This window comes from Ahaetulla prasina, chromosome 1 (genome assembly GCF_028640845.1).
Source record: "Ahaetulla prasina isolate Xishuangbanna chromosome 1, ASM2864084v1, whole genome shotgun sequence".
NCBI lineage: Eukaryota > Metazoa > Chordata > Lepidosauria > Squamata > Colubridae > Ahaetulla > Ahaetulla prasina.
The window spans coordinates 33,202,480-33,217,564 of NC_080539.1; the positions used below are offsets into that span (position 1 = coordinate 33,202,480).

Genomic DNA, 15,085 nt, shown 5'->3' on the forward strand with positions numbered 1-15,085 from the left:
ACCTAATTACCTTATTATGCCGTACATCTCATAACATCGAGGTTTTAGGCTACATATCTTTAAAAAAACATTTTACGTGATAGTGTGTAATCTTGTTAAGATAAAATTGCAGAATTGGTTTTATTTTGGTGTCCCCTTTGGCACAGTAGAATGTAATCCAGAGGGTTTTTTTCTCTCACTTGATTGGACCAAAAGAAAGCAGCCACAGCTTCTTAAGTTTGAAAGATTGGAGCAATTAAGGGCTCTGAAATCAATTAGCCAGTTGGAATGGTCTAAATATTGTTATGCTGTCATTTAGGGAAACTGGAAACAGACTAAGAATTAGTTTGCATCTCAAGTTCATAGATCAGTAAATCTGAGGATGCTCTAGAGACCAGACCAGACCATAATGAAAGTAATTTGGGGTTCAAGATGGACTCCTTGTGCTATGTATTTTGTTTATTTCTCTGTTAGTTTTAAATAACCAGGAGACTAATGGTGCGGTAGCTCTGGATCCACTTGGTTGAATTATTTGGTTCTGTATAACATGTTACTTTTCTGGCTTTTCTGTCATTGTTGCTATTGGAGAAAGGGGCTGGGAAAGAGAAGACATAACAAAGCAGTGTTATCTCTCCTCACCACATAAATCATGTCATTTATTTCTATTCTTTTGTCTAGGTCTAGGACATACTTCAATTACTAGCATAAAAACACAGCACCGTCCCTGTTCCAGAGCCTTTTTATTTCAAAATTCAGGTTATAGCTCCAGAAAGCCTTTGTGGTGCAATTCAAAGAGCTAACTTGCAGAAAAATGTAAGTAGCTCCTTTATCTAATAGCAAAAGACATAAATTTGTTATTGAACAGAGGAATGCGAACTCCTCTCAGGATTCTGCAGTGACTGCCTGCTTAACAAATATGGTGCCAATTTATCTTTCCCTATTTATTTTCATTAAGAAACAGAATCGAATTGAATCAAATCGAATCAAATCGAATATAGAATAGAATAGAATAGAATAGAATAGAATAGATTTTTTTATTGGCCAAGTGTGATTGGACACACAAGGAATTTGTCTTGGTGCATATGCTCTCTGTGTACATATAAGAAAATAAAGTGTTCTCTTATTTAGAGACAATGTACTATTAAGGCCAAGCTGTAAGAATTGGATTGAATGGCAGAGAATTATGCTATGAGATATAGATAATGTTTTGTTTCTATAGTTATTAGCATTATCTACTTGATGTAGTTATTCAGTTAAGAACCCGCAACTTGCTCTTAGTTGTTGGAATGGAGCTTCTAAAGTGTCCCTGGCAGGTAATAGGGATGAAGAAACGCCAGTTTCTTGTCAGATTTTTCCCCAGTCTGAAATCTTTTCTATTCTGCTTTTTCATTTTATTTGCATTTTTAAAAATGGGTGGATTTCACATAACATGCATTTTCTCCTCATATAATGCATTTTATATATGCTTTTCAATTTTGGGATTTTTGTTGCATACTTTTCACATTTGTGTACACATCTTATGGTTGGCAAACTGCCTCATAACATTTGGTGAATTGTGAATACTGAAGAATAGCTCCATTTTGTTTTGGAAGTTGATTTAATCAGATAAGAGATTTGTGATACCTTGTATACTAAATAACTGTATCTACCATGCATGATCATTCCTGTACTTAAGGCAAGAAGCTCATTTTTAGTAGTGCTTTCAAATCGGGATCAGAAACTTAATTTTTCATTGATGCTATATTAGTGCTACCCTGTTACCCTTGACCCCAAGTATTAGTACAATATTGTTCTATTCAAGAGCATCAAGCATCATAGGAAGTTTGATGAGTGATCTCTGTTAAGTTAGGTTGAGCAGGCAGTGGGAAAGGAAGACATGGATTGGATATCTTTTAAGTTATGAAGATTCAAAGATTAAGTTTTATTTTCCTCCTGTTCTGTGAATTTACCAATTTAATTCCTGACTATGGAAAATTTTGTCCTTGTTCAGAGAATCAAAAGAGAGTAAGCAGATCTTTGGTTTGGGCCCATGTGCATCTTGACTCTTAACTAAAGACATTGGATGTGAATACATACATAGCAGTTTTGGATTTTGAGATACTACTTCGACTGGCTTGACCCTGGTTAGAGCTGGCAGCACATATGGTACACAGGTCATAAATCTTCAGATCTGGAATTCTTTGAAACCTGTAGGATGATGAAAATCCTATTTGCTTTACCGCATTAGTGAATGTTTTTCATATTCTTATGAACTACTACAGATGTAAACCAGTTGTGAGCATTGAACCTCTTTCTTCAAGCTGGATGCTTCAGCCCATGTGGCTTCTCTCGCAATACAGTGTTACCCCTCTGTGCACTTCCTTTGTGGTTGTCTACTTAAATCTCACTTAGTTTTTTGTAACTTCTTGGTATAATATATCTATGAATTAAAATAATATTTTTTAAAAAAGAATAGTACTGTATTTGAATGGGCGGATGGAAAAAATGTAGTTGCAGTGGTCTTAAATCGTGTTTTGGATTAGTGTGTATCCACATCATAACATTGAGCCCTATTGCAGGGGTCTCCAAGCTTGGCAACTTTAAGCCTGGACGACTTCAACTCCCAGAATTCCCCAGCCAGCTTTGCTGAAGTCCTCCAGGCTTAAAGTTGCCAAGGTTGGAGACCCCTGCCCTATTCTATTTGGATAGACTATTCAGGTCATTCCTTGAATGTTTAAATAGACTGGAAGTCAGAGATTCGGACGATGAGATGGATTGTATCCTTAGTCTTTTGTTCAGTTACTATCATATGTTAGATCAATGAACTGTGAGCTAATTATGCTTGAGTTGATTCCACATTGTTGCTGCAATATTTTCAAACCTTTTTAAACAGATCATTGCTTAGGGGAAACCTACGGCAAAGGACCATTCCAATTGGGGAGGTCTTTAAACTGTCAGCATGGAATGACTTGATGGCCATGTCCAGATAACACACTTTCTGTTTCTTACATGGTTATGACTTCATCCAGCTGTACATGCTGGCTTTTTCCTACATTCCTTCCACTAATAGCTAGTTTTAAGTTTATTTCATGAATCAGATTTCTTCTTCAACACACTAAGAAGACAAACAACCTAAAAAGCTTACAATTTTTTTTCTTTAAGTGAGCAGGAATTTTTGCGGTGCTTTTGTGTTTGGGTGATGAATCCATAACTTAATATAATCTAAAATTTGTTGGTTATCTGAAAGAACACAATAGTTAAGCAATTTCCTTGCTGCTTACATCTCATGATTATAAACATTCTGTAGGAGAGACAATCTGGGTGTTTCTCTTGTAAACATCATAGTAGTACTGTATAAAGTCTGCTTCATACAGATAACAGATAGATAAAAATGTAGATAAGATGTAGATACGTACCTACATTTTTTTTCTGAAATTAAGGCATACAATTGAAAGATGCAAAATAGTGAAAGTTACATTTTTAAATTTACATAAGAAAATTTGCTTCAGAAGAACCTGAAATGGAAAGAGAGACTTGCGAATAATTGTTAATTTTGTTCTTGAGTATTAGCAGCTAGATAAACTAGGAGAGGATGCATATATATGGCTATACGTTAGGATAGTTTGTGAATGTAAATCATTAAAACATTTCAAGAATTAAAATGTAATAACCCCCACTCCAGCCACTACACTAGAATACAGCTTTACTAATAGAACTAGTAATATGGTCTGGAATTTTTAACCATACATCTTTTGTAATGGCTAAAGAGCATTTTAGCTGATTATTTGAAAACTATGACTGCAGCTAAGGAAACCTCTTTATGGGAATGACACATAGAGGCCATAAAAGACAGTGGCCTGAGAAATTGCAAGTTCTTGATTGTATAGATGAGTTATGTCAGAATAGCAATCACGGCATAATAGCCTCTAAATATTAATTATATAAGTTTTACTTATCCTACCTTTCACTGAAGAGTTAATTGCTTTCTAAAGACCTACTGTATCTGAATGTATCTAATATTATTTACTGGTTGTTTCCCTTTTTCTCTTGTAATGAGATTAGCAAAACCATTTTTATAAATCACTTTGTTATCTCTGGAAAAATAATGTGTATATTTGTGAATGAAGTACTGTGTTAAGTAACTTAATACTGCAGACTTTGAGCATGCCTGGAAATCTAAATGAATGTAACATTGTATAAACTCTCCTTTGTCAAGATCATATCTCAAACTATCATAAGGAAATTGTCCTTAAGCTTTGGCACCAATTATTGGGGCTGTCTTTGTACAATTTTCCTTAATTAGATTTTGAAACAGAAGTCACATTCCATGAAACTTGCATGAATCCAAATCTCAGAAAGTCCAAAGTATATATTTCCAAACTTTCTTTTTGCTAGCAATATTTGGAATGAAAAAGAATGTTTGCAATGGAAGGGGGATAGTTTGAACTGATTTTTAAGAACTAACAGTGCCATGATCTCATGTAACAAAATGGGTAAGGATATATTCTAATTTGGGCCAGAATGTTACTCTAAAGAATTATGAACTTCAACACAAAATATTCCTGCTCCTCTCTCTTACTCAATAAATATTAATTTGCCAAAGTTCAGTTGCATTACCTCTCTCATCAAACTACTCCAGTAATAGGATAATTTAGACTAGTGTAAGCAACATGATAGTCTCCAGATGTTTTAGAGTATAGTGTTTGTTAATCCTAGCCAGCATGACCAATGGTAAACAATTACTGTATAGGAACAGCAATGCAAGAACATCCAGGAAAGCATAAACTAAAAATAACCTTTAATAAAGTTTATACCAATATTTTTCCAAAATGGCAAGAGAGATGGTTTCCACGACTTCTCCGGCCAGTTTATTTCATGGTTTCTCAGCAAGCTCCATTGGTCAGTGGACCTCTCATAAATAAATGAGTAGTTTATATACTAAAATATTTATCCAGATCTTTACTTACCATATAACTTGAATGTGTTCCCCTACAGTCATGTGACAGCTAACGAAATATGGGTATTGCTGTTTTCATGTTACCTCTTCTCCAGGCTAAGCATGTTTATCTTCTCTAGATCCAGCTTGGTGTTGTCTATTTTGAAAGTGACTTTCCACAGCTTTCATGTTCTCTACTGAGGAGACTCAGTTTCACTGATCACAAGATAGAAAAATGTAGATTGACATAGAAAAATGTGAGTTAGACAGCATCACCACCAGATGGATTCTGGTTAACTGATTAACTGGTATTAACAGATTAATAGATTAATAGAGTTGGAAGGGACCTTGTAGGTCATCTAGTCCAGCCCCCTGTCCAAACAGGAGACCCTACACCATTTCTGACAAATGGCAGTCCAATGTCTTCTTGAAAGCCTCCAGTGATGAAGCTCCCACACTTTCTGAAGGCAAGCTGTTCCATTGGTTGATTGTTCCCACTGTCAGAAAATTTCTCCTTATTTCTAGGTTGAATCTCTCCTTGATCAATTTCCATCCATTTTTCCTTTTCTGACCTTCAGGTGCCTTGGAAAATAGCTTGATCCGCTCCTCTCTGTGGCAGCCCCTCAAATATTGGAACACTGCTATCATGTTTCCCCTGGTCCTTTTCCTCACTAGACTAGCCATGCCCAGTTCCTGTAACCGTTCTTCATAATTTTTAGTCTCCAGTCCCCTAATCATCCTGGTTGCTCTGCATTTTTTTCTAGTCTCTCAACATCTTTTTTATAGTGTGGTGACCAAAACTGGATGCAGCTGACCAACTGCACTCAATGTGCAGTCCTTAATGAAACTACATTACATGGAGGTGTCATGGATCTGACCCTGGGCCTCTCTTCAGATGTGAGTTCAGAGAAAGAGGGTGAATTTGAGTCTGCAGAGGAAAGCTTGGAGCCGAGTATTGGTCAGGATCAGGGCTTGGAGAGTGCTAGCCTGATGAAACACCCTCAGCTGGGTCAACTGGATGAGCAGCAGATTAAGGCTGAGGGAGGTGAGCCACAGCTGCAGCATGTTGGCCAGGGGGGTTCCAGCTGAAAGCTGGGAGCAGCTGCCATCATTAGCAATGAGGAGTAGGTGGAGTCCACACCTCCTTCTGATTCTAGGGCAGAGAGGAGAGAGGCAGAATGCCCGGTCAGCTAGACTACTCCTGAGAAGACAACCTGACCTCTCATGAAGAGCTGCATCTGCATTGCCTATTTAACTCTGCCCTGAAGACTTAAGTGTTGCTGGAGCAACATTCCCAGTTCTGTTCTTTGTGTTGTGTATCCTGGCCTGTTTGACTCCTGGACTGCTTTCTTGGACTTTGTGTGCCCATTGGACTCAGTTACCCTGTGACTTGCTGTATTGAGTTTGAAATCCAGACCTGTGATACAGGGGTGCTTTCTGAGAACTTGTTTGGGGGGGTTGAATAAACACCCATAGAAATCTTGCCATATATATTTGAGGGGGGAGTGGAACAGCACAGGAGCGAAATATGCAGTGGAGTACCTCAAGGCTCTACCTTAGGTCCCGTCTGTTAATATCTTTATCAATTATTTAGATGGGACAGAAGTGGAACTTGCCTAATTTGTAGATGACACCAAGCTGGCAGGAATAGCGAACACTCCAGAAGTTAGGGTCAAGTTGAAAGGTCTCGATGGACTTGAACATTGGGCCCTAATCTAACAAAATGAAATTTAATAGTGTGAAAAGTAAGGATCTACATTTAGGCAAGAAAAACCAAATGCACAGGTATAGAATAGGTGGTACCTGACTCAATAATAGTAATTGTGAGACGGATCTTGGAGTTCTAATGGACAATTACCTAAATATGAGCAGCAATGTGCTGCAATGCCATAAAAGCCAACACAGAGGGATAGAATCAAGATCATGTGAAGTGCTAGTACCACTTTATAGTGCCTTGATAAGATCACATTTGGAATACTGCATCCAGTTTTGGTCGCTATGATATTAAAAAAAGAAGCTGATACTCTAGATGAGTGCAGAGAACAACAAAGAGGATTGGCAGCTAAAACATATGAAGAACAGTTGTAGGGAATGAGTATCTCTAGTTTAATGAAAAGAATTAAGGGTGACATGATAGCAGTATTTCAATATCTAACGGGTTGCCAGAAAGAAAAAATGGTCAACCTATTCTCCAAAGCATCTGAAGGCAGAACAACAAGCAATGGGTGGAAACTAATCAAGGAGAGAAGCAATTTACAACTAAGGAGAAATTTCCTGATAAAACAATTAATCAGTGGAACAACTTGCCTCCAGAAGTTGTGGGTGCTCCAGCACTGGAAGTTTTTAAGAAGAGATTGGACAACTATTTGAATGAAATGTTATAGGATTTTCTGCTTGAGCAGGAGGTTGGATTAGAAGACTTCCAAAGTCCCCTCCAACTCTATTATTCTGGTATTCTGATTAAATGGGAGATGCCTGAAACACTACATGAGACAGTTTATGCTTTGCAGCCTACAATTATAGCTTATTCAGCTTATTCGGGTCCTAGGTATGGGAAGAGAATTTGGGCAAATATTTAATAAGCAAAATGTTATGCATTATAATATCTAGTGCTGTCCACTTTTTTCCTGCCTGTTCATCTTGTAAAGGATACTGAATAGCATCTTGCCAAACTGATGTAGTTGTGGGCACAACTATATTCTGCCAAACTGATCAAGTAAAACATTCCCAGGCATTATTTCCAACAGCAACAGTAGTGCCAAACCAGAAATGAAGTATCGCTAAGAGGAGAGACTAATTAATGTGTGGCTTGCACTTTGAAATGGAAATGGTCCCAGCTTTTATTCATTAAAAAAAACGCATAAGTAATTTTAAAATTTATTTCCTTCAATTGTCAACAATAAGAGGGAGAACAATGTACAGTATTTTTCAGACTATAAGACGCATTCCCCCCCCCCCAAAATGGGTGGAAATGTCAGTGTGTCTTATAGACCAAATACCGCCCTGTTTTTGGCTTCCTGAAAACCACTCCACACATCCCGTTTTCACAAAAACGGGATGCACAGAGAGTTTGGGAGGCCTGCAGAGTGCTCCTGGGGGCTGGGGAGAGGAAAAATGGAACATGTGGGGGGTTCGGGAAGCCAAAAATGGGCCCGTTTTTTGCAAAAATGGGAGGTGCAGAGGGTTTGGGAGGCCTGCAGAGTGCTCCTGGGGGCCAGGGAGGGTAAAAACCAGATGCACAGAGGCCAAAAACTATTTTTTCCCCTTTGAAATCTAGGTACCGTATATACTCGAGTATAAGCCGAGTTTTTCAGCACGTTTTTTGTGCTGAAAAACGTCCCCTCGGCTTATACTCGAGTATATACGGCTTATACTCGAGTTTGTTTTTTTTTCTTTTTTTCACATTATACCGGCCGGCGCGAACTTGGCGGGCTTTTGCTTTAGCGCGGGGAAGCCCTGCCGGTGCAGTGAGAGGGCGGGGCGGGGGAGCCGCCAGCCTTCTCGGCCGAGGGAGGGAGGGTTTCGCCGACCGGTAGGTGCCTCATTTCCCACCCTCGGCTTATACTCGAGTCCCCAGTTTACCCCAGTTTTTTGGGGTAAAATTGGGGACCTCGGCTTATACTCGGATCGGCTTATATTCGAGTATATACGGTACGTCTTATACTCCGATGTAACTTATAGTCCGAAAAATATGATATATTGTGTAAAAAAAAATCTTGTTATTCTTGAGGCAATGCAATTGACACTTAGTGTGCTTAGAGTCTCCATTTTTCAGCACATTATACAGTTTCTTAAAATCTGTAATACTCAGCACTTAGAAACACTACCTTGTCAAAGAAACAGTTTTTCAGTGCACAATAGTGCATGGACTACTGAAGGGTATTCCATATAAATGCTTTCTTTCTGTTAACCTACCAGAAGCCTAATGCTTTTACCTCTAGGGAAAGTTTCTAAAAATTCCTCTTAGGGAAACACGTGTCCCGTGCATTTTAATAGAGGTTTCTCTGAGCTAAAAGCTTTCAGTTCCCTTTTTTTTTTCTTTTCACGGTCTCCTCCTGCTTCTTTAGAGACAAGCAGCTTGCCTAGAGGGTGTGGCAGAGAAAGAACTCTCTCTGGGATTTGCTGAAATCATGTGGTATCTTCTCTTCTCCAAAACACTGCTGCAGAATGTTGCTTGATAAGATAGAGACCAAAGCTTTGTGTGCTTCAGAAATCTCTACTATTTGCCCATTATATTTATATCTTTATTTTCTTCATGTGGATCAGAGAGACAAGTTGCAAAGGCAGGAGTGATCAGAGTAAGGTAGGCCTGGGGAGAAAATGATATTTAAATGGGTGGCAAACATTGAGTGGGTCTCTTGAATGAGTCCAGAATGCAGAGAGATTGCATCTCAAATACTGAGGAGTCTTGCTTCCTGTTTGTTGAGTCCATTTTTGGTCTCTTACCTTGTTTTAATCATGCTCCTTATTAACATAAAACTGTCATATCCAGAACGTTTCTGGTAGCACTAAATAGCTATAAAGTATTCTATTGAACAGAACACAAAATGTTTAAATGTCATATCGTGTTTCTCAAAAAAAAAAAGATAATAAGGAATCAGTTTAAAGTTTAAATCATGTTTCATAAATAGCTAAAATGCATGCAGATTCATTATATTGATGGCATATATGCAGGAGTTTTGAATGACAGGTGTGAATTAAAATAACACCAAAAGGGGGAAAAAATTCTCCTATATTTTCTAAATAGTGCTGTGCCCATCTTTTTTATATGGCAATGTAGTAGGACTTGGAAAAATTCTCAGCTGTCTCTGTGAGTTGTTATTGCTGCCTAGTTACCACTTATCTTAGGATACTATTATTTATTAGAGCTAAAACTTTTTGCTTCCAAGATGTTTTTTAAATCGTAACTTATTTTAGCTCCACTAAATGAGGTGTTTTAGGATATGACAAAGATTCTTGGGAAATCAGAATCTGTGGTATAATATAAATCACATATTCTTTAATCTGATTACAATGATGCCACTCAAATTGCATAATAGGAAAGATACAAAGTTTGCCTTCTTCAAGACAATGTCTCTTGGAAAAAAATAAACAATTCCAGGATGTTTCAAGCATGATCTTTATTGAATCTTTATCTTGGGTATTCATTGATTGCTCCATGTCTTCACTGCAGTGTGAATACCACTCACCAGAGACAGTGTGATTTCTTTTGATAACGTGCTCCACTATTAAGAATAAGACTTCAGGCTTATCTATGTTAACTAAGATATGATTTACTTGGCTAATCTTATTTTCTGGGTTTTCATCATAGAGTGAAATATAATCCAATCATGTGTTCTAGCCTAAAGTATGGTTGACTCATTTATGTTTCAGATTGTAGTTTGAACATAACCATTTTTTAGACTCTCTAATTGCTCTTTTACTTGTAATAGTAATTTATTACATAGCTATAACACAACTGAAGTATTCGGAGTGCTTTGCATACGATTATGGGATAAATGGTATGAGCTCAGAAGAGCTAAAATGCTATTGAAGAAATAACCTGTAGCTTTTGTGTTAATTCTTCCAAAAATAGAATATTCTCTTTCATATAAATGCTACACTCTAAGCAATAATTACTCAAAGGCAGTTGGGTATTTAAGAGAACAATCCTGTTTTAATTTCAGATTATAATTTAAAGACTATTCTTAATTATTAAGTACTGGTCTCTAATCTGATAAAATACTGGTAAAAAATAGGAAGTTTTTCTGTTATAACTTGTGGAATAGAAAAATTTATCTACAGTATAGAAATTACATAGAGGACTTTTTCAACCATGATTTAATGCCTTTGAGTTCCTCACTAATCAGAGGGTGAAGTGGAGGAAATATTTTGGAATGATTTTACAGATTTAGATCTTTTCTCAAAAAAAAAAAAGTTTCGTATCTCTAGGGGTATAACAGTTATAAGGCACATTTATGAAATAGTCTTTGCAGTTTTTGTTGCATGCATAAAGTCTGGTCAGGTTTTTTGGTAGCCATAAAATAATCACATACTCATAATTGTTAGAAATATTTTCTTCATAAAGGACAGATTGGGAAAAATGCAGAGATGGGCTGCACCTGGGTTTCTTGCTTAGTTACCATTTTTCTGTATCTTGTACTGTTTTAAAATATTCACATTGTGGAAGTGTTATATGACTGTGACTTACAACTAGCTATCTGTGACAGGAGACCAGGCTTTGACTAGCTGAACTTATATGTAATATGAGGAAGGGTTGTTGTTATGGGGAAAATAGGAGGAGGAAAAAGCATTACATATGTTTGCCATCTTGAGTTATTTATAAAAATAACAAGGCAGGCTAAAAACCCAATAAATGAATATTGAGAACATGGTTTCTGAAAAATAGTGGAAATTGGCAGGAGAGTTATGGAGGAATTTGTGCTCATGGACAATCTAAATCAGATAGACTTTGCTCAGGAAATTCTTGGTGGAATAAGTTCTTTTTTGATGAAGATATGGAACAGATGCATGGCTCTTCTTACTTAATCAGGTGATCACTCTGAAAAGAAAAGGAAGGAAAGTGTCATGGATTGTGTTGGTGTACTGGTTTCACTCAGAGGTGATGAGTCAGTGTGGTAGAGTTTGGTTATAGACAGGAAGAAGAAGGAACAGAGTAGAGAAACTAGGCTGGCTTTGAGATTCTCCAAGTAACGATGAACCCATTGGGAGGCCCATTGTCAATGCAAGAGGAGAGGCAGTGTTATCCAAATTCTGTGGCTAGTGCATTAGCTGGAGCAGGTGCTGTTTTTTGGGTATTGGAAGAGAAAGTGAACAAATTTAGTTGAATTCATTTCAGCCCCTTATGTAGTATATAGGCCAGCAGGAAGTTATCAGCAGCAGTATATGAAGGTAAGACTTTTTCTGACTAAGCCCTTTGGTACTTCATATATCTGCTAGAACAATTTTTTTCTGTCACTAATGTGAGCCTTGTGTTAGAGCATCCTACTTTCCTGCTTCCATGGATATTAAACTGCACCTTCATAAAAGCTAACTAGTGTCTCAGCAAGCATCCCATCTTGAAGACCAACATGTTAGAAAAACTGGACTGTATTTATTAGATTCTGTGGCACTTGCGTTCTCAAATGCTAGAGTCTGGGGAGGCCACAGAGAGGATGGGTAAGGGAAAGGCTGTAAAATCTCCCACCTGTTACTTTTTTTCTCCATGCCTCAACTCCTCCAATCACCAAATTAACACCCAATGTTGGAATAGTTCTTTCAAATTCTCTGCTGTTCCTTGTCTCACTAATTCATCTGCACTTCATCAGTAAGTCTTTCCTGAAACAGATCAATCAGAACAAGATAATCCACCTCATATCTCTGGCGTGCAACTGGAAATCATATATGTATCCACAAACTCTGTGATCTTTTTGCCACATCTTAAGAATCTCTTAGTTTGCTGTTCCTCCCCTGGCCAGTTGTAGTTCTCAAACAGTGAACATCTTTGTGTGAATTTCTAGTAACCACTCCAAAATGAATAATTTCCCTCAATGAAGGGCACAGGCTATTTGACTGCTGCTCCTTCTATTAGCAAATGGAGCCATGGTAGGTGCAGTGGTTAGAGTGCAGTACTGCAGGCAACTTCTGCTGATTGCTGGCTGACTGCAATTTGGCAGTTCAAATCCCACCAGGCTCAAGGTTGACTCAACCTTCCATTCTTTCGAGGTGGGTAAAACGAGGACCCAAATTGTTGGGGGCAATATGCTGACTCTGTAAAACCACATAGAGAGGGCTACAAAGCACTGTAAAGTGGTATATAAGTCTAAGTGCTATTGCTATTGCTAAAAGCTACCTTGAATACTGATTGGGCAGCAAGTTGTGGAGCCACTCCTCACTGAAGCAAGCTTTTCACCAGTTGCTATATTAGCTGCATCACTGCATTGTGCAGACTTGTTATTTATTTATTCATTTGTTGTGGATTTTGTAACAAAGCCATACAACTTGTTCAGCAGACATCAGGACACCCCAAATATTTGTCACCAGCATCAAAAACAAAGATTGATACCTTTCTAATGAGGCTTTTAAGATTGATGTAAACTCTTTGAGGTAGGCCATGGCAAGAGGCAGATCCCATAGGATTCCCAGGAATGTTACTTTATTGTTGTAGTATGGAGTGGAATCTTGAAAACATGTCCAAGTTTCTTGTAGTTCCACCTTACGTTAAACAAAATTAAATTGGGGTTATTCTTAGTTTCTTTCTGTTGCTACCTATTTCTGGATTGTGTAATCTCTTGTCTAAATTCCTGTTTAATAGCTCATTCCTCCCTTTCCCCTTTAATGACACTCTCATACCTCCAATTTTCTTTTAACCTTATAAGGGTAAGGTGTAGGTGGCTTTGTATTCTGTACCTGAAGGAATGGTTATGGTTGGAATTGGTAGGAGGGGAGAGAACTAATCCTAAACCCCTTACTTGGGGTTATCATAAGGATTGATGCTGTTCCTCATTCTATTCAACTTGTACACAAAATCTTTGGGCAAGAACATCTGTTGGCCTGCAATAAAGTTTCATTAGTATGCTGATGATACCAAACTGTCCATCTCAACCTCTGGCCAAATAAGCCATGCTGTCAAAGTGCTGGGGACTGTCAAGATCTATCTGGATGGGGAGAAACAGGTTTGAACTCAATCCTAACAAAACAAATATCTGCCAGTGAGATGATGCTATTAAATCTGAATGAAGTTGCACTTCTTTGGGTGAAGTTGGTTCCCAGTTTGGGGGCCCTCTTGATTTACAGGTCCTGTTCAGAGAGCAGGTGATAGCTAGAGTTTAGCAGAACATAGCACTATTTTGTGTGCTGATTGCAATCTTTCCTGGAATGGCAGGTCTTATGTGCTGCTATCTGTTGACCTCTCAATTGCATTATATATTTGAATAACATTCAGAAGCTATAGTTGGCTCAGGATGCAGCAGTTGGAGTAACACCAAAGCCACCCACTATTTTGAGAGCTTTACAGACTGCTAGTGGGCTTCTGGATAGAATTAAAGGTTTCAATTATTACCTTTAAAGCCTCTTACCTCTTGAGAACTAGGTATTTGTGGGACCATTTTCTTGTAATAATAGCTGCTGCCCACTAGGTTCCAGCTGGATAAGCTCATTATGTGTCCTCTCGGAAATGCTTACTGACTGCAATGAAAGTGAGTCTTTCTCCAGTGTGGTTGTGGCATCGGCCAGACATGGGTTGCTACAGTCAGATCTGCTGATTTATTTAATGATGGATGGAGATAGACAGACAGACAGACAGACAGACACAACATGATAGAAATGATTTTGAAAACCCTTTAAAATAAAACTAACAATGCTCTAACCTATTTGTGTCCAGGTTTGGAAGAACATGTCCTGGTTGCCACATTTTAAGAATGTTGTAAAGGCAACTGAATGTTGAAAAAAGGCAACTGAATGTGAATAAGGTGCTAGAATATTTTCAATATCAGTATATGGTAAAGCATCTGGACACAAGTTTGAAATTTAGGATAGGCGTGACTAAGAGTGGTACATGATGGAAAGAAAGTTGATTGAGAAGAATTCTTCATTTTTCCTCCTAATCTTGAAAATTAGATCAGCCATTGAAAATTCATAAATCCAGGAAAGATGAAGGGTCCACTTCCTTGGACAATACCTAATTTATCAAGTTATTGACACAAAATGTGGTGTTGTCAGTAAGTTTAGGTAGCTTTAAAAAAGAAAGGTAAATCTGTTGAATTATGTCTTTTAGGAAGCCTCCACATTCATAGGAAACACATTTTGAATATTAGTTTTATGGCAAGATGCAACATTACAAAAAAAATAGTTGCACCATTATTGTTCTCATGTAGTGTCTGCTGGCTTATACAGTAACTGGCCACTGTGAGAAACAGGATCTTAATAAGGAAGCATTTTTCAGGAAGTTTCTGAATTAACGAGGATCAAAGTTCTGTGGTTGCTAGGAATCAAAACGACTCAATGGCATGTAATCAAAGTTCATTCCAATAATCACAATCTTAATTTCTTTATAATTGTTATTACCGGTTCAGTCTGCCAAATTCTGTACAGTATTTTAAATTTGGAATATGTTTGAGCAAAGATGGATGTCTGCATACTTACATTGTGCTTTGTTTTCCGAATTATTTATATTTCTAAGTCACCTGTAAAACAAGTTCCTTGAGATTTTGG

At 37.8% G+C, this 15,085-nt stretch overlaps 1 protein-coding gene across 7 annotated transcripts in view; it reads left to right on the forward strand.

The window, feature by feature from the left end:
* The window catches only part of NCOA1 (nuclear receptor coactivator 1), a 323,605-nt gene that overhangs the window by 117,355 nt on the left and 191,165 nt on the right, over positions 1–15,085 (forward strand). The window contains exon 1 of one of the 7 annotated variants that reach the window (XM_058164790.1): positions 9,063–9,197. The exons of the other annotated variants lie outside the window; for them this stretch is intronic. The gene's annotated coding sequence lies outside the window, so the exon portion shown is untranslated. Of the gene's footprint in view, positions 1–9,062; positions 9,198–15,085 lie in introns of those variants that run through there. 7 annotated transcript variants of the gene reach the window in all.